General features: G+C 43.2%; 1 long non-coding RNA gene across 2 annotated transcripts in view; it reads right to left on the reverse strand.

Annotated features, from left to right (window-relative positions):
* The window catches only part of LOC120411606, a 60,799-nt gene extending 37,273 nt beyond the window's left edge, over positions 1-23,526 (reverse strand). Inside the window, exons 1-4 of one of the 2 annotated variants that reach the window (XR_005604041.1) lie at positions 23,428-23,526; positions 5,348-5,456; positions 4,426-4,446; positions 3,887-4,050 (exon numbers count right to left, since the gene is read on the reverse strand). This is a non-coding gene — a long non-coding RNA (uncharacterized LOC120411606). The remainder of the gene's footprint in view (positions 1-3,886; positions 4,051-4,425; positions 4,447-5,347; positions 5,457-23,427) is intronic. The other variant, XR_005604045.1, reaches the window with a different exon arrangement.
* Positions 23,527-26,953: the final 3,427 nt, after the last annotated feature.

Below are 26,953 nucleotides of genomic sequence, written 5' to 3' on the forward strand. Positions count from 1 at the left end.
GATGAAAAGTCTGACTCTAGTCTCTTCAGACTAGAAGCAGAAATCCTGCTCTTCATTTTTTGCCCAGACCAGAAGGGGGAAATAATGCTGAGACTATAAACTTATCCCTAATGTGGAAAGGAGATTGCCTATAGAGTATCTGAGTTGTTCTAGGCTTGATGGCAGACACGAGGAGCAAAGATTGGGGTGGAAACATAGTTTAGTTTGTTGTTGCTGTGTGAAAGGACCTGTTGCATCCCAGGTCCACAGGACTGGGTTGTGACATGCCTGCAGTATCCTACGTCCTGTGGACCAGCACACTTGCTACGATACTCCACAAGTTGGCTGGCATTTTAGGATCATATGCTTCCTGACAAGAAGCATGAACACATACACAAGAAACCCCTGAGTCCCTGTCTATAACTTTACAGCAACAGGAAGAGACTTCCAGCCTGCAAGTTATTTCATTTTAGAGACATTTAAAGTTAAGGAAAATGATTTCTACCTCACACCCAAAAGACACAGGATGGGGGGACAGTGCAGATCAGACTTTTAACAGGTTTAGAGAAGTTAACTCCATGTATCAAGATACCGGGGAGCCATTACTGCATGAAAATATCTGTAACACCCTTGGGCTGCTCCAGTCTCTTTCCCCTACCATAGACTGGTTTGTGGCTGGAGCCAAAAGCCAGTGCTGCAGCTCTATGATTAATTCTCATCTTCCCCATGGCTGAGAAAGGGACTTGAGGTCCCTGGAGGCAGTGGATGCTTTCTGCAGGACATGACCTCGAAGAATTAGAGTCTGCTGAATGTCTGGAGTGCTGTCTGAAACTCTGGGGTGAAATCGTGCTTGGTGGGAAAGAGCAGCAGCAATGCGGGAGAGAAATGCTCGAGGGAGAGGGTGTACCCAGAGAACAGTGGAGGAAGCATGTGTGAGGCAGCAGCTGAGGAAACAGGCAGCAGGGAGGTAGTAAGCACTCGGGAATGAACCCTGGAAACAAGCAAAGGCAAAGCACTGTGATGGAAGGAGAGGTGAAATGACGGATATCTCTGGAAACAGCCTGGGGACAGCCCTGCATGGGGTCAGGGGCTGTCTGACTTGCACTGTGAGGGTGGTTCAGCCACTGCAGGCTGGGAAAGCCTGACTGCAGCTTCCGGGGCTTGGTGGGGCACCGCTTCAACTCAGAGCGGGGCTGCCACATAAGTCATCTTGGGCTTGGCTGTGTAAATTTATTTATTTAACTGAATTGCCCAAGCCAGGAGTCGAGTCACCACCAACAAGCATCAGTAAGGCTTTCACAGCTTCCAAGGTCTCCTCTCAGCCCACCAGCAGCAGCAGGGAGGGCTGGTTGGGGCAGGAACACAGCAGGCTTGCCAACCCTGCCTGGGGCTCCTTCTCCGGTCAATGGAGCAACGGGGAGGGGGTGCAGCGTTCCGGCAATGACTCAGCCCACCAAGGAGGAAAACCGCCTTCTTGAGATGCATGCTTCCCTGCTCTGACTATAGGATGAGCTGAAAGCAAAGACAGCCTGTAGTTGAAGAATCCCAGCCAAAAAGCTCAGAGTTAGAGAGAATGAGTCTGGATATCCGTGTAGATAGAGGATATATGTAAAAGTTAGCATGGCGTAGCAGAGGGAGAGTAGGTGAGTCATCTCGGAGAGCACCAGAGCTGCCTGTACAATAAGCACCACTTCTTGTGCAATTATAAATGCACATGAAGTGGGAACTGGTGTGTTGGCTGTGTCTCCCAGTATTGCACATTTCAGTTAACAACTAGCTGTTGGTATTAGTTTTGAGATAATGCCAGTGGGAAGGAGTGAATGACAAAGCATTGCTGGCAAGCTATCAAGCTGTTAAACAACCTCTGAGAAGCACAAGTTATAAATTCCTTTACTGTATTAATTTGACATTACAATTTAGAGATAAGGTTTACCAGGAACCTAAACAAACCAGCATCCAGTTTTATTCATAAGGTGTATCTACAAATAAGTCAGTAATACTTAATATTTGTATACTATTCTCCAACTTCTTAGCTGATGAAAGGTCGTTTCTGTTTCCAGGGCTAGACATACTATTTTGGCACATGCTGTTGTGTTTTTATGATAAATCCAACATAGATACACTCGAGTCATTTTGGACTGTAAAAATATTTCTGAAGGCAGCAGCAAGGCTGCCTACAACCAAGTTAGGATGAGATTTCAGTGGCAGTTTTTTGTCCTCTCTTCTCCTCACAGCTGTTAGTACTTCCAAACAGTACATTCCCAGTATAGTGGTTTCTCTCTGGCCTTCCCCCCATTTTTCCCAATGCAGGTGCATTGCCGAGGTAGAAGTGTAGAACCTACATCATGCAGCAGCCAAGCAGCCTGTGCCTCTCTCAGCCAAAGCCCCACAACAGCAGTCACCCCTCTGTCCCCATGAGCAGGGACCTCTGCCCCACTAGGAGGGTGTGAGAGGTATTTCAGACCCCAGAGTGGATGCAGAGGGATAGGCATGGCCCAAAACCTGCTGCCTCCTACCATGACCTATTACAGTGGTTGGTACCTCAGCTGCCTTGCAAAAGCTTTCAGTGCACAGGGAGTAGAAATGCTTAAACCTACGTGGGTGATCAATGGAAATGTGTCAGTAGGTGGGTGAGGGAACATAATGGAGTAAGCAGCAAGCACTGTAGGCTCTGGATACTGTGGAGAAAACACAGGCAGTAGAGTGAGGCAGAGGATTTGACTTTGTCACATATTTTGCCTCTGTTACGCCTTCTTTTCCCCTCTTTTTTTAATTTTTCATTTGCTGGGATAATGCAATTGGAAAAAACCATCCAAACCCATCCATTCTGGCTTTCGGGACACTATTTTTAAAATAAAACTCACTATACCAGCGTTTCTGTGGAGAGCATCATGGATAAATATTTTATGCCACGGATTCAGTTTTCTATCAGGACCTGTATTAATAATACCTATAGAGGCCCAATTGTTAGTGGGCTCCTCTTCCAGTAAATGCCTTGTTTAAATGTGTATTGAAGACTTATTTTTACAAGGGCTTTCTTCTCTTTAATAGGATTTGACGTGTTGGCTGTGGTGTAGCGTGCAAGTTGTTTGCATAAAGCTTTAAAATATATTTCTGAATGGTTCTATATAAATACTGCATGCATTGAATTGTATTATTTTATTGTGAAAGTGAAAGATTTCCTGTTCTATACCATAATACGATTTGTTATTTTTCCAGCGCACACATTAGCCTGCATTCAACTTCTGCACAAGGTAGAGGAACTCAAATTAAATTTACAAGCACACCTGAGCAAAGCTAGTTAGCTGTGGCCAGATCATGTTTCTGTGATTAAATAATGCTGGCTATTATAACACATTGCAAGAAAATGCAGCTATAAATCCCTGCCTCGGTTTGTTTCCAATGCTTCATTGTACTATAGAAACTCTGCTATACGTTCTTGTAAGCAAAAGGCTAGACATGGGACTGAGTCACCCTGAGCAGATGTGTTAGATACTAACTTGGAGGAGATAAGGGTAACAATGCTGCTCCCCTGAGCGTTCCCCTCAAGGACATTCCCATGCTACACAAACATTAATAAATCGATCTTCATTGCGTCTGACCGCAGAGTTTATTAACTGAGGAAATTGGTTCCCAGAAAAATTTAGCATTTTGCTCAAGGCCAGAGGGTAGGTCCACAGCAAGGAGAAAGAGCTTCACTTATTTCCAGTTAGCGTTTAACAGTAGCATGTAACATGGTGTGCTGAAGGCATGACATTGCTGGGTGTTCACATTGTCAGAAGTGGATGGGCACTGGTTTCAGAGCCTACAGCAAGACCCTGCTGAGCATGTTGGTCACCACCACATACCCCTGGGGACTTAGCAGGGCAGCAGGTCCCTAGGGGTTGAGGGACCATCTCCTGCCTACCTGTGGGGATGAAAAGTCCATGGCTCCACCACTGTCTTCACTGGGACGTGTCAGTAGGTCTCTAGGGTTCAGGAGGATCTCTTGGGGTTCATATCTACCCAACTCAGGGAACAGAGCTGAGGAGGTCCCGGTCCCACAGTCGTCCAAGTCACACTGCAGCTTTCCTTTTGATGGAAACAAGGGTGAAAGAGCTAAATGGGTGGCTGGTGCATACCCAGCTCTGAGCTGAAAATATACAACACATGGCCGGGATATACATCTGAGGCTGGGGACACTAAGGCAGCTCAACTCTGTCCAGAGTTCAAGGTTTTTGCAGGTGGCTCTGACAGTTTTGCATTTTATTAAGATTTCTCATTTACCAGTGATTTACATTATTGCCAAAATTTGACCATTGGGAATAAAGTTGTCCAGTCCAGGTGTTTGCCTGAGGCTGAATTACTTCAGATAGGGTGGAGAGGAAAACTTCATGTAGCTGTTCCTCATGGCCAAGACTTAGATTGAAGGAAAAGACTGGTTTGTAAAAAAATGATATGACTTACCCTTTGAAACTCTCCAGTGCTCTGTGAATGTAAAGATAATTGTATGAGAGAAAGGAAAACAGAGCAGACAAGGAATTGGGCTCTCTGGGCACAACTCAAATTGATGGTTACTGTGGGAAGAAGGATGGAGGGCCCGGGCGAGGTGGACTGACACAGGCAGTATACCATGATTAGCACTGGGAGGATGGGCCAAAAAACCCCAAGACTTTACAAAACTGGACTGAATTGTTGAGACTGGGGAAAGTTTGCAGTGGACCAAGTCTTAGGGAGTGAGGCAGAAGGGAGTTAGGACACGGGTAACCATTTAAAGTTTGGCACCCAAGAGAACACACTAGTCCATAGCCTGGACTGGGCTGGTTCCTAAATTTCAGCAGTGCACTGCCATCAGTGTTTCTGTGTGAAACCACTGATGACAGCATGTTTTATCTCCCATGTATTGTAAGAGCCGGCTCTCGCCCCACAGGTGTGGTCTTTTAGCTGCCTTGGCAAATCTCAACATCATGGTGTTTACCCTGCTGATAAGTCATGTGGGTGTCATGCAACAGTACTTAACTCCCTTTAATTTTGTCTTTAATTGCACACACGTACTTGGGGTTTCTACATGTATTCAAAGTCCTTCAGCCTCATACGGTGCACCAGAAAAACATGTCTCAACTGGCAAGCACCTATTTCAATCTGTTATTTTCCAGTATATTCCTGATTTATACCATGCTCTTTGAATACTGAAATATTTTCTTCATGGGGTTTTCTATAGTGCTTGCCACTGCAGAACAAGAGCTCCCCAGCCATTAGGTGGTTCATTTTAGCAGAACTTTTCTGTGATGAGATATCATGATAGTGTCATTTGGCAAATGGGCATCTAAGTCAGCACTGCATCTGCCAAGTTTGAACCCACCGGCACTCGATTTCTCAGAGCACTTACTGTATGACATGATGGTGTGAATCACTGAAGCATCTCTCTGCCTGTCTCAGCTGAGACTGGGAGCTCAGCATTTCTGCACACCAAACCACGGCGTTTGGAAGTCAGGCACCTAGAAAGCAAAAGGGCACAATTAGAACCCATCTATGAGAAGCTTGGATGAACAGTATTTCCTAGCTCTCTGGAACAAAGGATTACATCCAAGGATGTAATTTTGTACTTTCTGTGTCCCACAGTCCTGTTCCTTATTCACTTCTAGCTTTTGGAATAACATGAAGTAGAGATGCTGCCATAGCCACAAAGTGGGTCTAATTTGTGTACTGAAGGAAGGAGCTGTGTGGGAAAATACTGCCCGATCAGACAATCCAAACTGTGTCTGCATAATTCTTGTATGTATGGGAGATGAATTAAGGTATCAAAGGTAATTTTAAATTAGTTTTTTTCTAACATTTGTGTGCCTGTTCTGCGAAGCTTATTAGTATTCCTTCAAAGAGGGGTTTTGATTTGTTTTGGAATAAAGATTATTTATTCCAATTATGCATAGGAAATAACTAGCTCTATGTTCCTTACAAAATATTTTTGCAAATGGTAGGGTGCCCTTCTCTTGACATTCCTCACCAACTTGGGTTCAGCATTTGAAGGTGATAAATGGGCATCAAACTCAGCATTTCTACCACCTCCTACCTGCTTTTGACTCTTGTTTCATTAGAATTTCAGCAATGTGCTGGTTCATGGCAGATAACCTCCTCTCCCTCTCCAGAGTGCCTGTGCGTGTGTAGGGGGTGAGGGAATGGGTGTATTTCTCATCTCCTCAGCATTTATTACATTCCTCTTTCTCTACCTCCTCTGCAGCAATAAATCAATGCTACTTGTTATTGTCTACTCCTTGGGCAGTGTCTCAGGGGGAGAGGCAGGCTCTCCTAACTGTAATGCCATGTGTTTTATCAAATGCTAAAACAGAAATAAATATCCAAAGTAAACCAGCCTTGTTTTTTCAGCTTTTGAGGGGAAGGACGCTATCCAAGTCCTGTCAGCTGCATCACCCACCAAGACGCTTTGTCCCATGCAGGCTGCAGTTACCAGCCCCAGCCTTAAGTTGCCTGCCCAAGCAGAAGAGGACAGACAGTGTGTCAGTGGAGCAATGTTTTTGTTTTTACTGGAGCAATGTTTCTGTTTTTACTGTGGGAAAGAGAATTTAAAGTTTCTGGTGCTGATGACTATTTCCTGCCAGCAGGCAGCTCCAGGACTGAGATGCTAGATGAACCTGTATGTGTTGAGATGGGTGCACACTCCTTGCACTTCTCCCACCTGTTCATGGCAAGTAAAGCCCTAGAAATACGTTGTGGATGAAGTAAAATACCGCTTGATTATTGTTTACTCTGTCAAGAGCAGAAGCACGCACAATGGTACCTGGAGAAACTGTAGATGTGGCACTTGGGGACATGGTTTAGTGGTGGATTTGGCAACCTGAATGATTTTATGATTGTAAATGAAAAACATCTTCATAGTGGGACTGTGGCTTGCAGCAATTCCCTGGGGAAACTTTGCCCAGAAAGCCTCTGCCTTCTTGTTTTGTTGCCTGCTTTCTAGTCACAGCAAGCTCTTTTCCCTCACACAGCCTTCCTGATTTTCTCCTGGAAAAAAAGGCCTTCCCACAAACCTGGCCCAGAAACCAGGGGTTACATATTTCCTCCCCTCTCTCTGCTGAGGACACCCTGAAGAGATGGGTTGGAGAAATAATCATGAAAGAAATTAGTGTGGTGGAGGAGTGGGTGAGAAAGGCAGGCACATGACTTCTAGAATAGAGGTGTTTGGCTGGTCCAAGCCCAGAAGCACAAAAAAATACCTGACACACCTGCACAGGCATCCAGGACCAATTTACACAGGCAGGTTTAAGCTGGGGTTGCAGCTGGGATTTTTTCCTCCTTAACCCCTTCCAATGTTAACTGGGGTAACTCACATGGGAACCGTCAATGCAGGAGTTACTGAAGGGGTTTGCAGGCAGATTCTCAGAGGTTAAGTGCCAAAAAAGGCCCCTTGACACATTAGCATGTTTTTATTGTGGCTTTGTAGACATATTTTGCATTTTCTTTCTGCAGTGGCAAAAGGTGTACAGTTAGATCCCCCTCCAAGCAAGAAATGTACTTTATCAAACCTCGGTCTGTCAGCAACAGCACTGGTAAAAGCATGCACACACATGTACCTCTTTCTCCATGTCTTCCCTAAACTTTGACTAGTTTTTTATTAAAATGGCTGCCTCAAGGTACTGACAAAATAACGAGATGTGCTGGGTATAAAAAACCCCACCAACTTCAGTTCAAGCTCAGATTTCTTCTCCTGCTCTGACTTCACCTTTTCTCCCTGCCCCTACCTTGGTTTTCAAGGGGACATGCTGTGGTCAGGATGCTTTTTTCAGACCTTTCAGGGAAGATGGTGTCCTTGCATCAGACTTCATTCGGGCATAGCCCGCTCTGCCAGGGGGACTGTGAGGACAGACCCACAGCTTGTGCTGCAGAGAGGCAGGTTTGACATGCAGAAGGGACCCATCCCTTTCATGCTGCTTTTCGAGGCTCCAAAACCTATTGATGATGAGCAGGTAAAAATGTATTATGTGCAGAAAGGGGAGGCGTTCGTTTCTGTTTGCTTCTTTGTTCCCCTTTCCTAAAAAATATATCCCCAGCCTTCAGGCAATTGTCAGGGCGTGGACTCGCATTACAAAAGGCCTCAGATGGGTTTGCAAACACAGCACAGACTTTGAGGGAGAGCTCTGGTTCAAGAGCTCTCCTTGCCCCATGACATGGTAGGAGGGGATAGAAAAGGGACAACCTGGTATGGAAATGGGGGAAGAACAGCTTGGGGACAACTCTAGGAAAATGGGTTTTGAGGACAGTGTGGCCACTGCTGGGAAGGAGAGGTCCTCACAGCGCTTTGGCTCTGGCCCCTCCTGCCTACTGTATCTGGGGGTCTCTCAGGTGTCCATATCCTTGAAGCTCACTTGGTTTGGAGAGTTGGTGGTTTCTCTTCCTGTTGAGGGCTGCACTGCAGTTCAGCTTATCTCTGGCTGAAGGAACCCACCTAGACACGCGACTATTTAAGTCAGAATGAATTATCCACAGCCCACCTCTGATTTTTCCACAATTCTCTCACTTGCTGATTGTAATTGCTCTTTGCTTGCTTTTATAATTTCAATTATATAACAAGCAAGCTGTACAGGAGCTGCACAAATTATCTGTTAATTTTATTTAGTTTTTAACCATTAGTTGACTTCAAATAATTCCCTAACTGTGATTGCCATAGTCCTTGGAGAGCAGTGAGCTTCATTCAGCAGGTGGACTTTCTCCACATACTCTCTGCTTACACTGGGCACTAGTTTGCCAGTTTCCTCTGTAGAGATTATTATTTAGATTGCATAATGCTGACCAAACATCCTTAATGTGGACAAAAGGATTTCAGGGTTTATGCAATCAAAGACTGTAGGGATATCCAGCAGTGTGAATGCAGGCAACAGCCAAGAGCAGACCATTCATCACTGTCACTAGGCACTGTTTCACATGCCAGTTAGATGCTGAACTGGAAGAAGTCCAGGATCTTGCAGGATTGAGACAGAGATAGGACCAGCCCTCCTTAAGGGCTCTTATCATGTTCAAGGTAGATCAAGATCAGATACTGGGTTATACTGAGAGAATTTGCTTGTATAAAGCAACAATTAAATAATTATAAGCTTTAGGTGGAGGTTAAATGTCTCTTCTGGAGGAAAGCATGGATGACCTCATGCTTTGGCTTTTTTTTTCTCCTGGACAAAACAGAAAGAGAGAATGGCAATGGAGATTTCTATTTGAGACTCTTCTCTGTTTCTGTTGTGTAGAAGGGGTTGAACTGGGAGGTAGAGAGTATTGACTTGCTGGTCAATAAGGATCCTGTATGGAGCCTTCTTTCCTGAAATGTCACATTGGATGGAGATAGTCTTCTGCAAGAAGCAGCCTGAGAAGGACGGGTAATAGAGATGTTCAAGACTGACAAGACTATGCATGGCTCAGCATAAGGCAGGAAGTGCAATTAAGGAATCCTTTGACTGAACCTATGTGTGTAGCTTTCAGAATGAACAGATTAGGATAAGGTATATAAAAGTGAGCATGTTTTAAACCATCAAGCAAGGAACCTTTGTCTATAGTAGCTATTTTAATCTTGTTTTGAATTCATACTTGTTTGTTTTCTTTAAGGAGAATAAATTCTTATTGCTTGATAAGTACAAAGTTGCATCTCCTAAATAGGGTCTGGTTGGTTTAAACTACATTCTGTTCTTTTTTTAAATGTTAGCCTGAAGCAGAAGATATAGCAGAAGATACACAGCATCAATCAGGAGGCCCCTGATTTAAATGGTATATGTTTATTTGGAAACATAACTTTAATAATTTTTTTTTAGAGCAGGAAATGGTGAGTGATCCACTCTTTTTTTTTTTTTGGTTATTATTCATGTTGGATTCTACTCCCACAGAAAGTGGAATTAAATGAATTTTAAAGCTATTTTACAAGGATGCATTTTTGAAAATGATGCAGTTGAATTGATCTGGTCCCTTGGGTTTTCAAGATTTTAGATGAATACAGCTGATCCTCTTGCCTTAGAGTCTAGAAGTGGGAAAAAAGTCCTCCTGGTTCTCCAACTCTCACATAAACTCTCAGCTTAAAGTGAATAAGATGGCAGACTGAGCTTTATCCATCTGTCAAATGCCCATGGTGAGTTTATCTGGATGCAGATTAGCTGTGCTGTGGGTGCAGAGACCTGGGCTGGCTCAGCGCAGCGCAGTTGATCGGTTCAGGTGCAGTGTCATGTGAAGGCGGCATTAGGATTTTAAGGTCAGGGAAGGTTCAGGAGGTGTATGGTTGTGTTTGCAAAGGAGTGAGCTTAAGCTCATAAACTCTGCAGGGCCCAGCCTGTTTCCCTGCACAGCTGCCCAAGCGGCCAGTGCCATATGTTCCTGGGTGTGCCTTCTTCTAGAGGACACACTCTGGCTAGCAGCTTTTATTACTACTATTATTATTATTATTATTATTATTATTATTATGAAGAAGAAGAAGAAGAAGAAGAAGAAGAAGAAGAAGAAGAAGAAGAAGAAACAAAATGTCCTCACTGCAATACCACAAATGATATGGAGGACATTTGAGATGAATAAACAAAAGCAGTTTTCTTTCAAAAACTAGTTGAGCAGACCCATAAATTTTGCTTAGTCCATGACTTTCACAAATGTGGGGTTTTTCACCTTTCCTAAAAATTGGTAAGTGAACTTAGAGAGCTTAATACAAAAAATTTTCTTTCCTTATAACTCAAATGGTATGATTAAATGTAGTAAATTCAGGCGTTAATATGTGTTCACCACAACTTTAGAGAGGCTCATTTTTAGAAGAAGTCAAATTCCAATTTAAAGAAAAAAATTTCAATTTTTGCATTTTTTTCCCCTTCTCTCCCTTTTTTTCTTTTTCTCACCACAAGCAGATTATGCATTTGCAGGAATTAAAAGAAGGCATGATTTTCTATGTCTGCCCGTGTTTTATGTCACTGGCAACTTTTATTCTTCTGGCTTCTTTGATTTTTGGTTATCATGAAAAACGTGGAATTCTGTAAGATGGGATCTATACAGAAACTAGGAAAAATAAAAGGAAAATTGAAAAAAAATGAAAGGAGTAGTAAAATTAATGGGCCAGAATTTTCTGTGCTTGTTTTCTACAACACCATGCAACCATTAGAATCCATTTATCTTTTACTAATGATCCTTTACTAGAGGGAAAGTCTGATTATCTGACTTCTCTGACATATCCTTTCTCTCCCTCTTTCCCTTCATTGGCTAGAGGGATTGGTGATGGTCAGAAATACTGCAAGCATCAATTACTCAAGCTTCCCTCAGGAAATGGAAACAAAGCACACCCATTCAAACATTTTGAACTCTCTTTAAAGTGCCTGCAGAAGTAGTGGAAGGCTTGAGGTGCAGTTTCTTAACCTGTCTAAATCAGGACTCTCTTCCTTGGCATAAATCAGGAAAGGAAAAATTCAACCTTTTGCTAATTTGTGTAGAACTTTGATGATAATTTGCCTGGAGACATTTAAGTAGTGCAACATGAAATAACAGAAACTAAAATTAATGGAGTTGGAATGGGATTGCATTGTGCGGGGCCCCCACATATGGTTACAATTCGGCGTTTCCTCTGTATCTGACAGGATCCTCACAGAAAGAATGCTTCTGAGGAACTGCTACTGCACCCACCATGAAGGCACGGAGAAGAAATTGTCTGTTCACCATTCTTTCTCCTCCCATGGTAGGTTTTATTTGTGCTCAAAATTAAACACAAGTCTGAGTTTGCTCTCATAAGCAGGCTTGTCCACTGCTCATGGTTTAAATCTTGAGGGTGGCACTGGAAGGTCTCCCTGTTTGGAAACAGTTGATACACAGTCCATGAGGTCAGTTAAGTTGCTCATACAAAGCACCATGAGCCACCTGAGATGCTGTGAGACAGCTGAGGTGTTCAGGCTGATCTGGCAGACGTGGCACAGCATCTACCAGAGGCACATATCCACCTGGAGAGGCAGCCGGAGGCCAACCACACTACTGCAGGACAACTCCAGTGGCCAGTGTTTCAGAAGAGGTAGCACACACTTGGAGTCTACAGATGAGCCAGGTGTCTGAGCTCCCGGTGTAGTCAGCTGAAATCCAGCCAGTGCAGTCAGCAGCATCTAAAAGCTACACATGGAACAAAATGCTGGAGTGCAACCCAGTAGCCTAAATACAGGTATCCATTTTCTTTTGAGATATCCTCCCATATTTCAGGTATTCACATAGGACTGGCAAATATGATTTGAAAGTACTGGTTATTAATAGTATCTAGGAGGAGCAGCTAGACACTGGGTAGGATACTCAAGCCAACAAGAACCCACGTTTTGGAAAACAAATCTCCAGGTCTAAAGAGAGGCTCATGCTCTGTGGAATGAACAACAGATGATTCAAGTTTAAAACCACCCCAACAGCAAAAAGCTCCAGGTTGGCTCTTCCTGTGTTAGCTATGATGGTGCCTCAGTACACAGCATGAATGAAGAACTTGTGCGTCACAATGCTCACAAGTTAACCTTTTGCCAAGTTCTCTCTTCACCTTGTAGACAGCAGCTACAACCCCCAGTTAGCCTGTGGCAAACACTGACCAACAGGTTGGCCTTGCTGGAATGCCAGGTAAGTGGAGTGTGTCACGTTAACACAAACCTGGCCAGATACAAACCTCACTGAAATGGTGAACTTGTGCCTAAGTATTAATCTGTCTTTCATTTCACTATTTCCACTGCTCGTAATTATTACCATTGGATCAAACAGTGAGATATCCCCCTTGCTCAAGCCTGCAATGAGTCTGACTTTTTCATAACTATGCTTAATTGTTGCCAGTGTTCCCTGTAGGAGCATTAGCCTGCTTAATATTACACGGCTTGAGAAAATTAAATGATCAATATCAGGTTAAGAGCACTCAGTTGTTCTTTCTTGGCTTTTGTAATTGCTTGTGTGACGGGAAAATAATTACTATGTTGAGTTTATTGCTATTCTCATTGTCCTCGGTTGGTGATTTTGTTGTTCAGCTACAGACATGTCTGATTTAAATTGTCTATAATATTGCTGTCTTAGAAGGAAATAGAAAGGAAAGGGGAAGGGAAAGGAAGTAGGAAAATTAAAGGCTGATCTAAGATTAACATAGTGTTTACTCTGGCTCCTGGCAAGGTCTGTTTGTAAAGGGAGACTCCCAAAGCAAAAATCATCTAAAGTGAATTTGTTTAAAGTGACACTGTCAACTTCAATATCACACTTCAGGATTTTTGGGTTTTACTCCATGTTGTTATAAGTAACACCCAAACCAATTATATCCCACTAATCGCATTGGAACACCTCAGATTACAGTTGTGAGAATAGAGAATAAGCATTTATCTCTATTTTTTGGTTTGTTTTTACTGCAATTCCTAGCACACTAGTTTCATATTCTGAGTTGGGAGGGATTCACAAGAGTCATCAAATCCAGCTCCTAAGTGAGCGGTCTGATATGGGGACTGAACCCACAGTCTTGGCTATATTCTAATAGTACACTTCTAATTAACTGAGCTAATCCATGATCGCCAATTTGTATGGAAAGCTTACACACAAAAAGGATCATGTGGATTTGGGCCATGCCCAAATCTTCTGTAATTTCTTAATAGGTCTCCTTCCTTGGTGTTTATGTAGTTTTTTGATAGAATAACAGGAGAGAAAAAAACAGCACCAGTGACTTTTGAGACAAGATTTTTAAAACCAGCAGGAGAAGTAGAAAAACAGAAATCCCCACGAGTCCTCTGCAGGGAGGGGTCAGGGTCCTTGCTTTCAGCCATGCAGAGACAAGCCAGTCCCTAGTGAAAAGATGCCTACTGCCTTCAGAAGCCAGTGGGAGTGGGCTGATAAAGAGATCCCATTAACCGTGGTGCTTATGAGTCACTGGTGTCAGCGTTAAGACATCCTGGGAGAAAGAGGGAAACAAAACTGGTTATTCACTGCCTTTGTTTAGCTGCCTTCAGAGGTTTCAAGAGACCTGAATACAGAGACACTGTGGCATATGCCAACTGTTGACTCCATCAAATAATAAAGCAATCCCAGTGGGTATTAAGAAGCGTGGAATCATTCTAATGAGACTGGCAAAATCTCATTAGGATTAACAGCAGGTGATGACAAAATATTTGCTCTGTATGCAAATGACTTGTTTCCTTCTCTGTCTGCATGCGGTTGCATGAGTGCTCAAAACAGGAGCTGTCACATAATTACTTACTGGAGTAAAGCACTGCATATGTGGTGGTTGCATTTCAAATTTATCAGTGGAAAAATGGGAAAAATTATAGAAAAGAAAGCGCCCTGTATCACCAAACTCTCAGCCACCTTCTTGCACAATAGACCACTTTGCTGGGCATCCAGACAGTCCAGCTGTCTTTCCAGAAACACCTTCAAAGCAAGGACAGATGGGCTGCAAGTTGTCAAAACTTCTCCAAGAGCTGTGAGTATAGAAAACATGATGGAAGGAGGGCAGGGGGTATGCTGAATATTGAGAACAAGGCAAAACATGGCAGTTCCTGTTGACAGAGGTAGGTTATCTGCATAGACCTGTGTCTGACCTGACCTGCTAACTCCACTAATCAATCCTGAGCTATCCAGCTGAAGGCTCAGATGTTGCACAGTAAATCACTGCTTTGTCCCCTTCTGATGCCTTAACATCAGGCTGTGTAGCCCTTGATATCTGTTCTGTTCCTGATGGTGTTTCTGGCATAGTGAGCTTCCATTCTCTCCAGTGTATCATTAATAATGCTTCACACATTTGTTTTTAATCACTTTGGTATTTATTTATTGCTGCAGTCCTGTTCTTACTCCTCATACATGTCAGAGGCAAAATTCTTGTGTGGGGGAAGTGGAAGTCCCCCAAGAGTCCCATTCTTCTGTGCACACTGGTAGAGAGGAGGACAGGGCAGTTGAGTCAAAGGACATTCCAGATTAAATAACCCAAGCTACACAAACACAAGTGTTCCTGCAGATCTTCTCTCCAGCTCCCGGCAGTCAAAAACCTTCACTATATACTCTCCCCACGTAATTGTGGTTTTCTCTCAAAAAAAAAGGAGTCAGGAATGCATTTGAAGCTTTCCTTCTAAAAACACCTTTAAGATCCCCAGGACCATGAAAAACTTCCAGGTCTGAAAGGCAAAGGAGGGTGTGCAGGATGACCCTGCACTCCCGCCATGCTCATTGGTTCTTACCTGGAGACAGTTTGCTACAGACTGCCCATCAGAGAGGGAATTAAGTAAGCTGATTATGAGAAAGAGCCATTTGCTTTCCTGCTGAAGTCCTATGGAGATGGGGTAAAAACAACACACTAAAGAGCAGAAATTTGCCTCCCTCACCATCCAGCAACTTGCAGCCAAAATCTTATGGAAGTCAGGGAAAGGGAACCAGTCCCCTAAATTGTCCCCTCCACAAAACAAAAGAAAAAAAATCATGAGGTGAGGCTTTGTGTTCCAAGGATATTAAAATGAGTTATCTGATTTTAATAATAGTGATTATTTTAAATTGTTAACACTATTAGATACTAATAATATTAGCAATTTTTTAGTCTGTAGCTCTTTATCAAAAATGCTCTTTGTAAAAGTGATTTGTCAAGGTAAAGCCAGTATCATCATTTCTTCTTTCCTGAAAAAGTGATACATACTTCTAAGTTTGGGAAATCTGTAAGGATCACCAAGTAGGTCATCAAGTGAATCGGGAAGCAATGCCTAGTCCTCCTGATTCCCAGAGAAGCAGCTTGTAAGCACAGGGGCACTGGCTCACTGTGGGTCTGGGACCTACAGAGCTACTAAAGCTCCTTCTGGGGCTGGAGGTTTTAGGAATAAGTTGGATAAACATCACTCAGGGTAGCATGGGGCATGTTTGACTCTCTGGGCATGGGGACTGGCAACATCATCTCTTGAGATGCAGACCTGTAGCCTGGGATTTGATGGCAGTATCCTGCATGGAATTCATCTTAGATTTAATAATTGCATTAAATTGAGGTCTGCAGTCGAAGTGCTGCCAAAATGACAGCAGGCCAAGAACTACATTAAGCACTGAAAGGCAGGCTCGGCGGGGTTTGCAGGGCGGCGAGGCTTGTTCTCACGGCTGGGTTATGGATGCCGAGGGAGCACGTTCCAACCCAAACCGACAGCAGTGCGCAGGGGGGTCACAGTCTGCTGGTTCTGCTTAGCAGCTTTTGCTGACCAGCAAAAGCAATGGAAATCCCAAGCCCTCAAAAAGCAGTAGTTCTTAAGCAACCACTTTTTCTTTCCTTTTATTTTTTTGCTGCCTGATTAGCCAAACAACTGAGTGTTTGTTCAGTGGGACTGACTGCAGTAAGAAAACTGGACAGCAATGACAGTGATTCATTTCAAACCTGAAATGTCATCTGATGTTAGCAGCGGTCTGTATCAGCTGACCAAAGGTCATGTACATACTGATCCCAGATACATATTGTTCTGAAAAAAAATCCTGTGGAGCCCTCCTGAATGCAGGATAGATCAGAATGCTCCAGGTTTGGCTCCCTTTACCCAAAGCAGTCCTGCACCATGCCCAAGAGGCTTTGTGTCCTCACCCTCATGCTCTAACAGCATACCCCTAGGCTGCGATGTGTCTTTGTGGGCATTCTGGAAAAACATCCCTTAGGTGAGGGAGGCACGGCTGTAAGGGTATTTCACACACTTCCCACTGAAAAAGACAACAAGCAGAAGGAAGTATTTCTCTCTCAGAATCACAGGAAGACTACCTGTTGTTCAGATGAGATCCAAGACCAAGCAGCCTAGACAGGAGAGCATAGCCCCAAGCAGTGGGGGCAGGAGTCAGTATGTGCTGCTTGGCCTTGGCAGCGGTCCTTTCCTTCTTTTCTTTAGCAGTAGAGATCAACTCTTATAGAAACAACGAGGACAGCTTACTCATTCAGACACATCTAGTGCTCTCTGGGACGCCAAAACACATCCTGTATGGCTTTCACCCCTTTCTTCCAAAGAGATATGTTGCATTTAAAACCTCTGTGGCATCTGTCTGGCTGACCAGGCCTCTTGGGTACCCCCAGGGATCTGAAATGGCACTACAAGCCCCTGTTTAAAGAATGAGACCCCCTGTGTCTGTGTGCTGCAAGGTGTTCCAGTGGCTCAAGCTCTCATTTGACTTTTTTGCAGCCTGAACTGAGCTCTGTGCTTTTGCTGCTGAGTGTGTTTGCAGTTAACAGCAGCGAGCATGTATTCCCTGCAGTCTCAGAGGTGTCTGTAGAGCAAGCCTACCCTGGAGAAGTGATAAATACCTCTAGAAAGTCTTGTTGTTCCCATAGGCCAATGGTAGTACTGACCTCCTAGAAGTCTTTTGAAAATTAGAGTACTTTAATTAAAAGTGATTAAATTAACACACTGGTCAAAGTAAAAAGAGGCTGTATGTGGGAATCTTTTATCATGGGTTTGGAGTGGATAGAGAGATCCTATGCATTCATGTAATTCTCCTCATAAAAATAATTTCTGTTAAAACTGGGATAGGAGAGAGCTACCTTTTGATTTCTTTGTCCTCAGCCTCTTCCCTCTGAGAAACCAGAGCACTTTGCTTTTCTCTTCCTTATCCTTCAGTCCCAGCCACAGCCTGCAACTTCCTGACCTGCCATTCTCATCCCCACCCACCCTTCCTAACATATCTTCAGCATTTTTCTCAGTTTGCTCAATCCTGCCTCTGCTGTATCACTGCCTCCCAAACCTCTGTAACTTTGTTCTTCCATTCACTTCCTACTCTTTCTACCTGCCCCTCTAACCTTGGCTGTCCCAGATCCTCAAAGTCAGCCTTCAAATATTTTGCAGTTCCCTGAGGTCCATCTCCCTGTGAGGTCCGCCCTGTACCTATCCTTGATTGACTTCACTGCTGCTCTTCCCTTGGCCAAAGTGCAGAAGTGCACGTTTCCCCTTTATCTTTCCCCTACCCAGGGACAGAAATCCACCCAAGCAGACCTAGAGAAAAATAGAACATGTCTGGGTAGAAACAGGTGAGCCTAATCTCGGGATGAGAAGTGCTATACCAAGATTTAGTTGTTTGTTCAGATAAGCTTCTAGGAAGTCTGGACTCTGTTGGAGGATATCCATAGCCATTTCTGTGGACAGACTGCACTGCTACCACTCAGTGTTTATTGGTAGCAAACTGTAAGTCACAAATTGCTCCGGAGCAGGCAAGAAAAGGTCCTTGAGAAAAGAACGGCAGCTAAATAAATGAACACAACTTTCTAACTTTTTTTCTCTCAGTTTCCAGTGTTGTGTTGAGTTTGCTCTCCAAATGCCTGACTGACAAATGTCCTTTCACTTTTACTTGAAGTAGCTCAGAAGGCAGATTCTTCTTCTTTCCTGTTTTTCTCCTTTCTCTTCATCTTTGCATAATAAAGTGGTAACCACTGGATTACCTAGGTATTTTTGTGGACTCTGGAAACAAGATTCATCCTGTCTTTCAGCCTGTGCTGAGGCATTTAAACCAGAAGTCTAACTGCCCTTAGATACCTCCACTAATCACTTTGCCTTAGGCTGAAACCCACCTTTACATGTGTCTCACTTCTCCCATACCCAGACCTACCAGAGGCCAAACATGCAAGGTGCATTTTTCTCACCCTCCAAGATGTTTCTCCTCAGCAGATCCAGAACTCTCTGTGAGGCTGGCCCACAGTGGCCTTTATACCCTATAGAGGTCAGTCCTTTTTGGCACCTCTGCTTTGCAGGTGCTTGGGATTTTCAGAAACAGATGTATCTCTCCAGCTACATTGGTTAGCAGGGACAAACCAAGAGGAAATCAGGAACCTGAAGGCACTGTTATCCTTGTGAAGGTTGTTCTTTACCTCCTAGTGTAGTTTTTCCCTGAGCTGTGCATGCCCACACTTTCATTACAACAAATTTTGCTGGGCAGTCATAGGACACTCTTTTACTTCTTGGACAATACAGTGGCAGACAAGTCTTTGAAGACTTTTTCTTCAATTTAACTTAATGAAAACTTGAACCTTCACCTTCACGTGTTCCTACGTGAGCTAAGAAAATATTGATGGGTAATTTTTTTTTATCTACTGATTTCTCCTGTCTCCAGAGAGGACAGAAAATCAGTTTTCTCTGTACTTGCTAACCTTACACTGACACACAATTTTTAGAAACATTGGGAACAATAACTTATGAGGTTGTGTCCTGTAAGGGAGCACTATAACTCCAAATCTTGCGTAACTGAAACTTACGCAAACTTCAGCAAGGTTTTTTTTCCATTAATTATGGAAGAACAAAGCATCTACTCTTTCATATTTAAAAAATCACCTCTTCCTGGAATCTCAAATCTAAGGTGTTTTTACTGTGAAAAAGAGCTTCATGATAATGATAGCAGAATATCAGATTACTGACTCTGTACAACAGTCCTCTGTTGGCTTCTGTCTACTTCTTAACAACATTTAGTAAAAAGCTGAATGCCTTCCAGAGACACCTTTAATTTACATGCTAAGAATGTTTATGCCTCTCAAGTGGTCAAATTAAATTGTATCAAATGAACTGTATGGGCTTGACATAGGTTCTAAGGCCCTGTTTAAACTGTTGTGTGTTCATGAAACAATTAAAGCTGAATAAACAGTGCTGAAAGAATTTCAGAGAGGATTAGTTCAAATGTTTAACTAAATTAATTTCTGCCACAGTTGGTTTCCATGGGCATTCATTTGATCTGGCAGAAATGCTCTTTCCTTAAGTGTTTAACCAAAGTCTGATTGTAAGTCACATCTGTTCTGTCAGGGAAGGTAAACAACGATTTTGCCTCCCGTGATCATTTGTAACTGAACAGCTCCATATCACACCATGTGGATAGCAGGTATCCAGCAGCCAATGTACTCAAGAAAGCTTTGGATTTTTTACTAATGGTAGATTATTTGGCTAGGTCTTTAAAAAAACTTTAAAACTGTGTGTGCATGGACTATTTTTGCAGACCACAATAACCTAGGCTCAAACACCTCTACTTCAGACTTTGCAAACTAGCCAAGACTGGAGTCATGGCACCTCTAGGTGAACACTGACATTTCACCAGGTTTTGACGTCAACAGGGATAAGCAAATCTTCCAACATGGTCTTCTGAACTGATTCATTGCTCCACACAGACCCTATCTTCACTAAGTCTTCAGAAATGCCTCGAGGATATGAGGTAGGAGTGTGGGAGTGTTTAAATGAAGAGGGAAAAGAGTGCTTGTGATGGTGTTACCCAGTCCCTTCAGAGTAAATAGCCCTCATGCTATACTCACTGAAACTGTAAACCTGAAATACAAAAGTAAGGTGTAGCAAGCTTAGAATATTTTGTTTACTCCCCCTTCAAATAACAGTATCTTTGCATAGGGTACTACTGATACAGGAGTTAGCAACCACTATCCCGAGCTGCTAGAGAGGTGCTCTCTCCCAGATTTGGATATGATCTCCAGAGGACCTCAGCTGGAAACACTTTTTGATTACCTGGTATCAAGGGTGCTCATACAGAAATCTTCAATTCTGACATTTGCTCATTAGTTTTGTCTATGAGATCTTAGTAGTCTAAACCAGTGCCCTTCCAAAGGTGGACAGAAGTTCTAGGTAAAGCCCAATAATTTATTAACATTTAATGCTTTTGGTTGTGCAACAAAATAGATCTTTTCTTCATGCTTTTCATAAGGGAATAGCTTATGGTCAAACTACAGGGCAGCTGGCTGGACTAGTATGGTCATGGGATGACTTTGTAACCTCTACAGCACTAGTTAGGGTTATTATCCTTATTTATCTGTTTAATCATGTTTTAACAGATATTGCCAGGACATGTCTGGAGGGAGACCTGCTCAGCATAAACAGTAAATATTGATCCTCCTGTCTCTTCCCTGAGCACAGCTGCCAATGCATCCCTAGTCTTCAGACCTGAGATCTGATACTCCTCTTTGGCACTGCACTTAAATATCACAAAAGAAACTACTACAACTGGTGATCTTTGCACTGTACTTAATAACATCGGGAAGTAATCATGGCTAATTGCTATGGCTGTAATTCCAAACCTGACAGCTGGCAGAGAATCAGACGTCTCAGTCACATTTGCTGAATGTCTCTCTAACACGCTCCACCAGATAGTTTGCGGCAGTGATCTCCAAAGCCTTGCCCTTTGACTACTTGCATTTCTCCAGTACTCAGGTCGTTGCTGCCAAGGCTGTTCTCCTCTAGGGTAATTATTTGTGCAGTGTAATTTCTTGGAAGCCCAGCTGGCAAATGCTGCTTTCATGCAGGCTGGGCTAGATCTATCTAGAGAAGGGTTGACAGCGTAAAGTTTTTAGGGGCACCTAGAGTGAATGAATAAACACTAGCTATAAAGAAAAAGCAGATGTTGTCTGCTCCCACTCAGGTAACTACTGTTGACTTCAATGGGAGTGTGACAATTTTCACAGCCACTCCATTTGCTTTTGTGGAAATACTTTCTTTAATATTAACAATTATTCAAAATGACAACCCCCAGAGGTCTGAGGGGGCTAGAGAGCTGGAAACACTGATGATGGAGTGTGGATACGTTCCCATGATAGCAGAATGGATCAGTTGACATTTAACAACAGTCTGTGTATCCCAGCAGTAGGTGCCTGAGCTAAGCTAGGTAGCATTTTCTAAATGGCTTTGGTATTATGAGAGCAGTTGTTCTCATTACAGAATCCAGCTTGGAGAAAGTACCACCAAGGCAATTACTTTTAATAGAAACCTATGTGCCAGAGGTGTGGAGATGCAGATGTGCCTCTCTCTGACCTTGGGAAAGGCAGCACTCCAAGAGTATTTGTGCTTCCTGGGATGACGTTTCCCTTGGAAATAAGCAGGTGATCTCATCCTGTAAGGTTCTCACTCCAGCAGGAGCACCCAAGCAACTTCAGAAAGCCCTGCACCACCTCTAAAAGAAACAAATACTGAAAGATGGAAAGCACTTCTGGTGAAACAGTGGGTGTAGGAAGGTCTGCGTCCTGTGCCACCAAAATCAGAAAAGAGCAAAATGCATAACTAATATTCTAGTGTCTGGGCAAATGAAGAACAACATGGTAAAATAAATCCATTGGCAGCTCTGGGATAGTGGATAAAATCTGACTAGAGACTAAAAAGTGTCATGAAGAAGTACTGGCTTGTTTTGAAAGGACTGCTGAACTTAATGTTGGCCCTTGAAATAGAATTTCAATAAAAGATGTGAAATTACTGCTCATTTTGCTAGAAAAGCCATGGAATGCTGCAGACATTGCCATGTATCACATCCTGTAGTTTTCTGGTTTTAAAAGTAGCACATTTCATAGTACAACAGGGCTGTGACAAGAGCTGTGTAGAGACCAAGCTGAGAACTGAATTCAGCTATGCATTCAACACACCCTTGCAAGTTTCACAAAGAACCTTTAGCTGTGGTGGCTCTCCCAGCTTCTTCAGTTTGTGCACTGCATGAACCTGGTTTGTCTCTAGACTTGCCCAGACACATTCGGGGCACAGGCACCTGGTCAGGGTACAGTGCCTGAGTCATTGCTTCCCAGCTCTCTGCTCCTGGTGTGGAGCCTGCATGCGCAGCACCCGAGGCAGCAGTGAGGTAATACAAGGGCAGCAGAGGCTGTAGATAAGGCTTGGGCACTTGATCCTGTGTCCGAGCCCTTTACTCCAAGACCTGCATGTAGGCAGCTGGCATATACCTCCCTTCAGGCTGTTTTGCTGATGCTCCAAAGTCAGTGGAGTGTACGTGACTGCGGAAGAGGTTAAACTGGTGTAACCAACCCAGCACAATGAGAACACTTGGAGGAGAATTCAGCAGGATGCATTCTTCTTTCCTTGAGGTGTCCTCTAGGAGATCAAACCAACTGCTCTAATGACCCTCTCTCACAGACCATGGCTATTGAAAGAAATGTACATCTAATTCTGCATTTGACTCTATGGCATGCAAAACACCCCTTGTACCCTAGCTGGGCTGGTATAGGTGAACATGATGGCCTCTACTGACTGTACCTGAAGTGTAGTCACCCTCCAAGAGTTGCCCTAGGATCCTTCTGAGTTAAAGATCATGTTTTGAGGGGAGAAAAGCTCTTTTCTCTGGCTTACTATATTGCCTTTATGTACTGTCATTCCTTCCTTCCAAACTCAGTCCCAGGCACCAGTACTAAAAGATGCTAATGGTATAAAGGTTTGTATTTCAGCATGGCACAACACACAGACTGAGTTTGTGACTGTTTTCACAGGCTTTTGAGCATCTGTAATGAATAAGATGCTAAAAGGAAACTAATTCAACAATAAATGCCTGAGATTTATGTTTGTTTTCAGGAGCATGGAGAAAGCAAGTAAGAAAGGAGAATGTCTGGATGTTTACAGTTCACCCAGCTCTATTCAGCATCTTCACATGGCTGTGAAGAGCAAAGCACAGTGCACCCCTATGTTGGACCAACTAAGCTGGGCTTTGACAGTGAAATTGAAAAAGACTAGAGGACTTCAAGATAAATAAGACAGCAGGAAAAAGTAATGAAGAAATTAAACTGACCTTCTTTAGAAATGGGTGAGACAGGATAAACAGGGAGAGATCTTGTTTTGCTTTCATCCTGGAAAAAATAACATTTCTTTCTTTCCAGTTCAGCACAGTTGACTGATTTGGAAACAAATCTGTTTTCTCTGGAAAGATTTATTTGCCCAATGACTTTTTTTTCTTTTTTTTCCTTTTTTTTTTTTTTTTTTTTGGCATAAAGCAATAGGTTGAAAGAACAAGGCTTCTCTTGTTAGTAGGTTTAAAGGACTCAGTAATTAACTGGTACATTTGGAGGCATGGCGTGCAGGATACTTGCTGCAACCTACTTTATTACAGTGTCACAGGGAAGTGCTGTGAAATGGGCAAGAACTTTATAAAAACACTGTTTATTTCTCAGGCAGTATCAGATAGCAGGATTATTTCGTTATGAAGTTAAGCCAGATCATTTGCTGAAATAAGAACACTTTCCCCTGACCTTTGAGAATGTGCTTTCATCTGTGACATGCTTTCTCTCTCCCTCCCTTCCTTTCCGTCTTTCTTTCTGTCTTTTCTAGGTTGGAAACAAAGCGACACTTATTTAGTCAAGGGACAGCATGCACTTTTTCACATCAGTCCTTTGCAATACATAGTAGGTGCCTTCTAAAAACAAATTGACATCCTGTGATTTGGGAAGTCTGTCACCAGGGTCATTTGTCCCTGAAGTCATCTCCTTTTGCTGCACAATGTTTAGCAACGTTATTCACAGCCAAACCTCTTTTACTCCCTTACATTTTTCTGCCTTTTTTTTTTTTTTTTTAATTTGGTATGATACTGCAGACAATTGCTGGCTTGAAACAAAATTAACAAAAATGTTGGTGGCTCAAAATAGGACTGTAATTCCATGCTGCAGTGTTTTAAGTCCGGGTGACTTGACCTTGTGAAGACCTAAAGATCTGCATCTTGCAGTAACTGTAAATAATGTGGAGAACTGCTCAGCACTTCTGGAATACAGCTACTGTTAGCCCATTCCCTGAATGTGCAAGCCAAAATAGAGGCATCTGTATTTGGAAATGCAAAGCTAGCGAGTCTCTTCAAGTGCCAAACAAACCCTTGTGGGAGGGAAGAGAGTCTCTTCAAGTGTATTTCTGGAAATGCAAAAGATAAACATTTATCTTGCAAAATTATGCCTCTTGTATCTCAAGGGCAACCTAAACACTGAAAACCTCTTCTGACTCCTGTGCAAGTCCACATTTACTACTGGTACCAAGACTGAGAAGTGCAGTGTTTGACAATTTGGCAATTAACTTCTCAATTCTTGGATATATCCAAAAGTGTATCCAGCTGCAGACATCCATATATATTTCCTACTGTTATACAGAACCCTTTAAATTGAGGTCAAGATTTGGTCCTAAACATCAGTGTATATTTATTACTATATTCCTTTTTTTCTTTCCCAGTATTTCCCTTTAGACTCTGACCTGGTTCATCAAGTAATAACAAGGATCTTGGCATGGGGAAAAATTACAAGGATCTGGATATATGGGTGTATATTACACTAGGGTAGCATGGTATTTGGATCATAATCAAGTTTGTCAGAAAACTCTATCCTCCTTCCCATTTAAAGGCCAGGTCATCGATTTTTAGTTTTATTCAGAGCCCAGTGGAACAATCTGGGAGGAAAGTTGTGACTTGCTGAATCATTGTCTCTTCCTGATTTCCTCACTGCGCGGGAGAAGGACAGAGGCCTCTGCAGCCGTTCATTTTCTCTAACAGCATCTTTTTGGGGTTGCACCAGTTGTAACACTTTGTGATTGTAGTGCTATCTTTTCCCTAGCTCCTCACATGAGACCAGGGTCCCTGGCACAGGAGATGCAGCCATGCAGCCTAGTGGGTAAGGAAGGAAGAGCTATTTGCAAATCAGTATGATTTGCTTTCATGGTCTCCACCACAGGGAGAAACAAAGTGCAGAGGGAAAGGCTTACATTGAAAAGATCAAAGCAGATAGAGAGGAAGGAGTTAACAGGCATGCTTTTCAAAAGAAATAATTCTCCTGACATCTCAAGGGATGGGTGAAGGGCATATTGCCTTGTCAGTTAAACACAGCCGTTAGTTTCAAGACCATACTAATTAGCCATCTTAGAAAAACACACTGCTCAGCATTTCTAAATGCAGACTGCAGCCTCTGCCACTCCTCAGCACAGATATATTTGTCCACATCCTCTCAATGTAACATGCTGGTACAGAGGCGGCTTGGTTAGTAGTTAAAAGAGAACCCAGGATTAAGTGAGGCTTCGTCCGGTGTTTTTCTCACTTGCTGCATCCAGGTCAGTCCAGGACAAACCACTGACCGAATAAGGAGTGGGAAGCCTCCTGTGTGCTGGGATCCCATCTGCACAACGGAGCAAATCACAGCACTGCCAAGACCCAACTCACTTCCCTGTGTGACTGCTTTGCCTTGCACCTGCATAAGCAGGAGTTGTGGTCCCTAATCTCTGCTGAGTTTAACTGCAGCAGAGGGCAAGAGGGAAAATCTCACTTTTGCCCTGCACTGGAAAAGGCATGTGGGAAGAGATGGTAGTATTACACCCAGGGCCTGGGGAACTAACCCAGCGTGCAGAATGGATTGACAGGGAATCTGCTTTGCTTATAATGGCTTTTAAAAAGCTTGGCTTTTCCTCCTGTCCTTCGCTTTCCACAGTGTAATTCAGGGCTGCTAAACCATCACTAAATTGAAGGGGCCTTGTAAACCTCAAGTCACTTGTATTGCTTGGGTGCAGCAGCGATGGCTGACCGTGGTGGTCTGTAGATGTATAATTTTAACTTGATAGAAACATTCAGTTAGGGAGTTTAACTACATACAATTTTTTTTCCCAGTAAATACGTAACTAGAACTACCCGGACAGAAGTCCATGAAGTTGTGACTCCAGACTTGTCATCTGCTCCAAGGAGTTCAGAGGCCAGATATTATTTCACCCATGGACTTTTCGCATGAAAGTAGTGCAGGTTGTAACTGGGCACCAGCATGAGAAGAGCAACAGGAATCCCTTCTCCCCTGACTGTACCCCCTCCATGGGCTGAATGGGCACAAGGCTTGTCTGACCTTCATTTCTCTTCCCATCCTTGCCCTGACGTGTATTTGGACCAAAACTTCTTCGGGACAGAAGTATGTCTTATTACCTGCTCGTGTGTATGTTCAGCTCTGAGTCAAAGTAGACCCAAGAGTCTCACTACAACAACTGTAAATATCCACTGTACTTGGGTTGGAGGTTCTTCTTAAATAACAGCACTGAACACATCCTGGAAAGGAGACCAAAGAATGTCCTTTCTTTATATGACTAGCTAATCCCTTCAGGATCCTTTCTTCTCTCTGCCTTTGTCTCACTGTTTCTTCTATCCACCCAATTAGTGGATCTTGGAGCATCCACCTGCCCTCACTCTGGACTGTCTCAGCTGGAGCAAATCTACTCTCCTGCCACAGAGCCTTCAATACCAGCATGGCTCAGCAAAAACACCTAGAGCTTTATCCAACACAACCTGCATCCAAAAACTGTACTGGTGTTTCTCA

The sequence above is a fragment of the Corvus cornix genome, chromosome 1 (assembly GCF_000738735.6).
Source record: "Corvus cornix cornix isolate S_Up_H32 chromosome 1, ASM73873v5, whole genome shotgun sequence".
NCBI classification, from domain to species: Eukaryota; Metazoa; Chordata; class Aves; order Passeriformes; family Corvidae; genus Corvus; species Corvus cornix.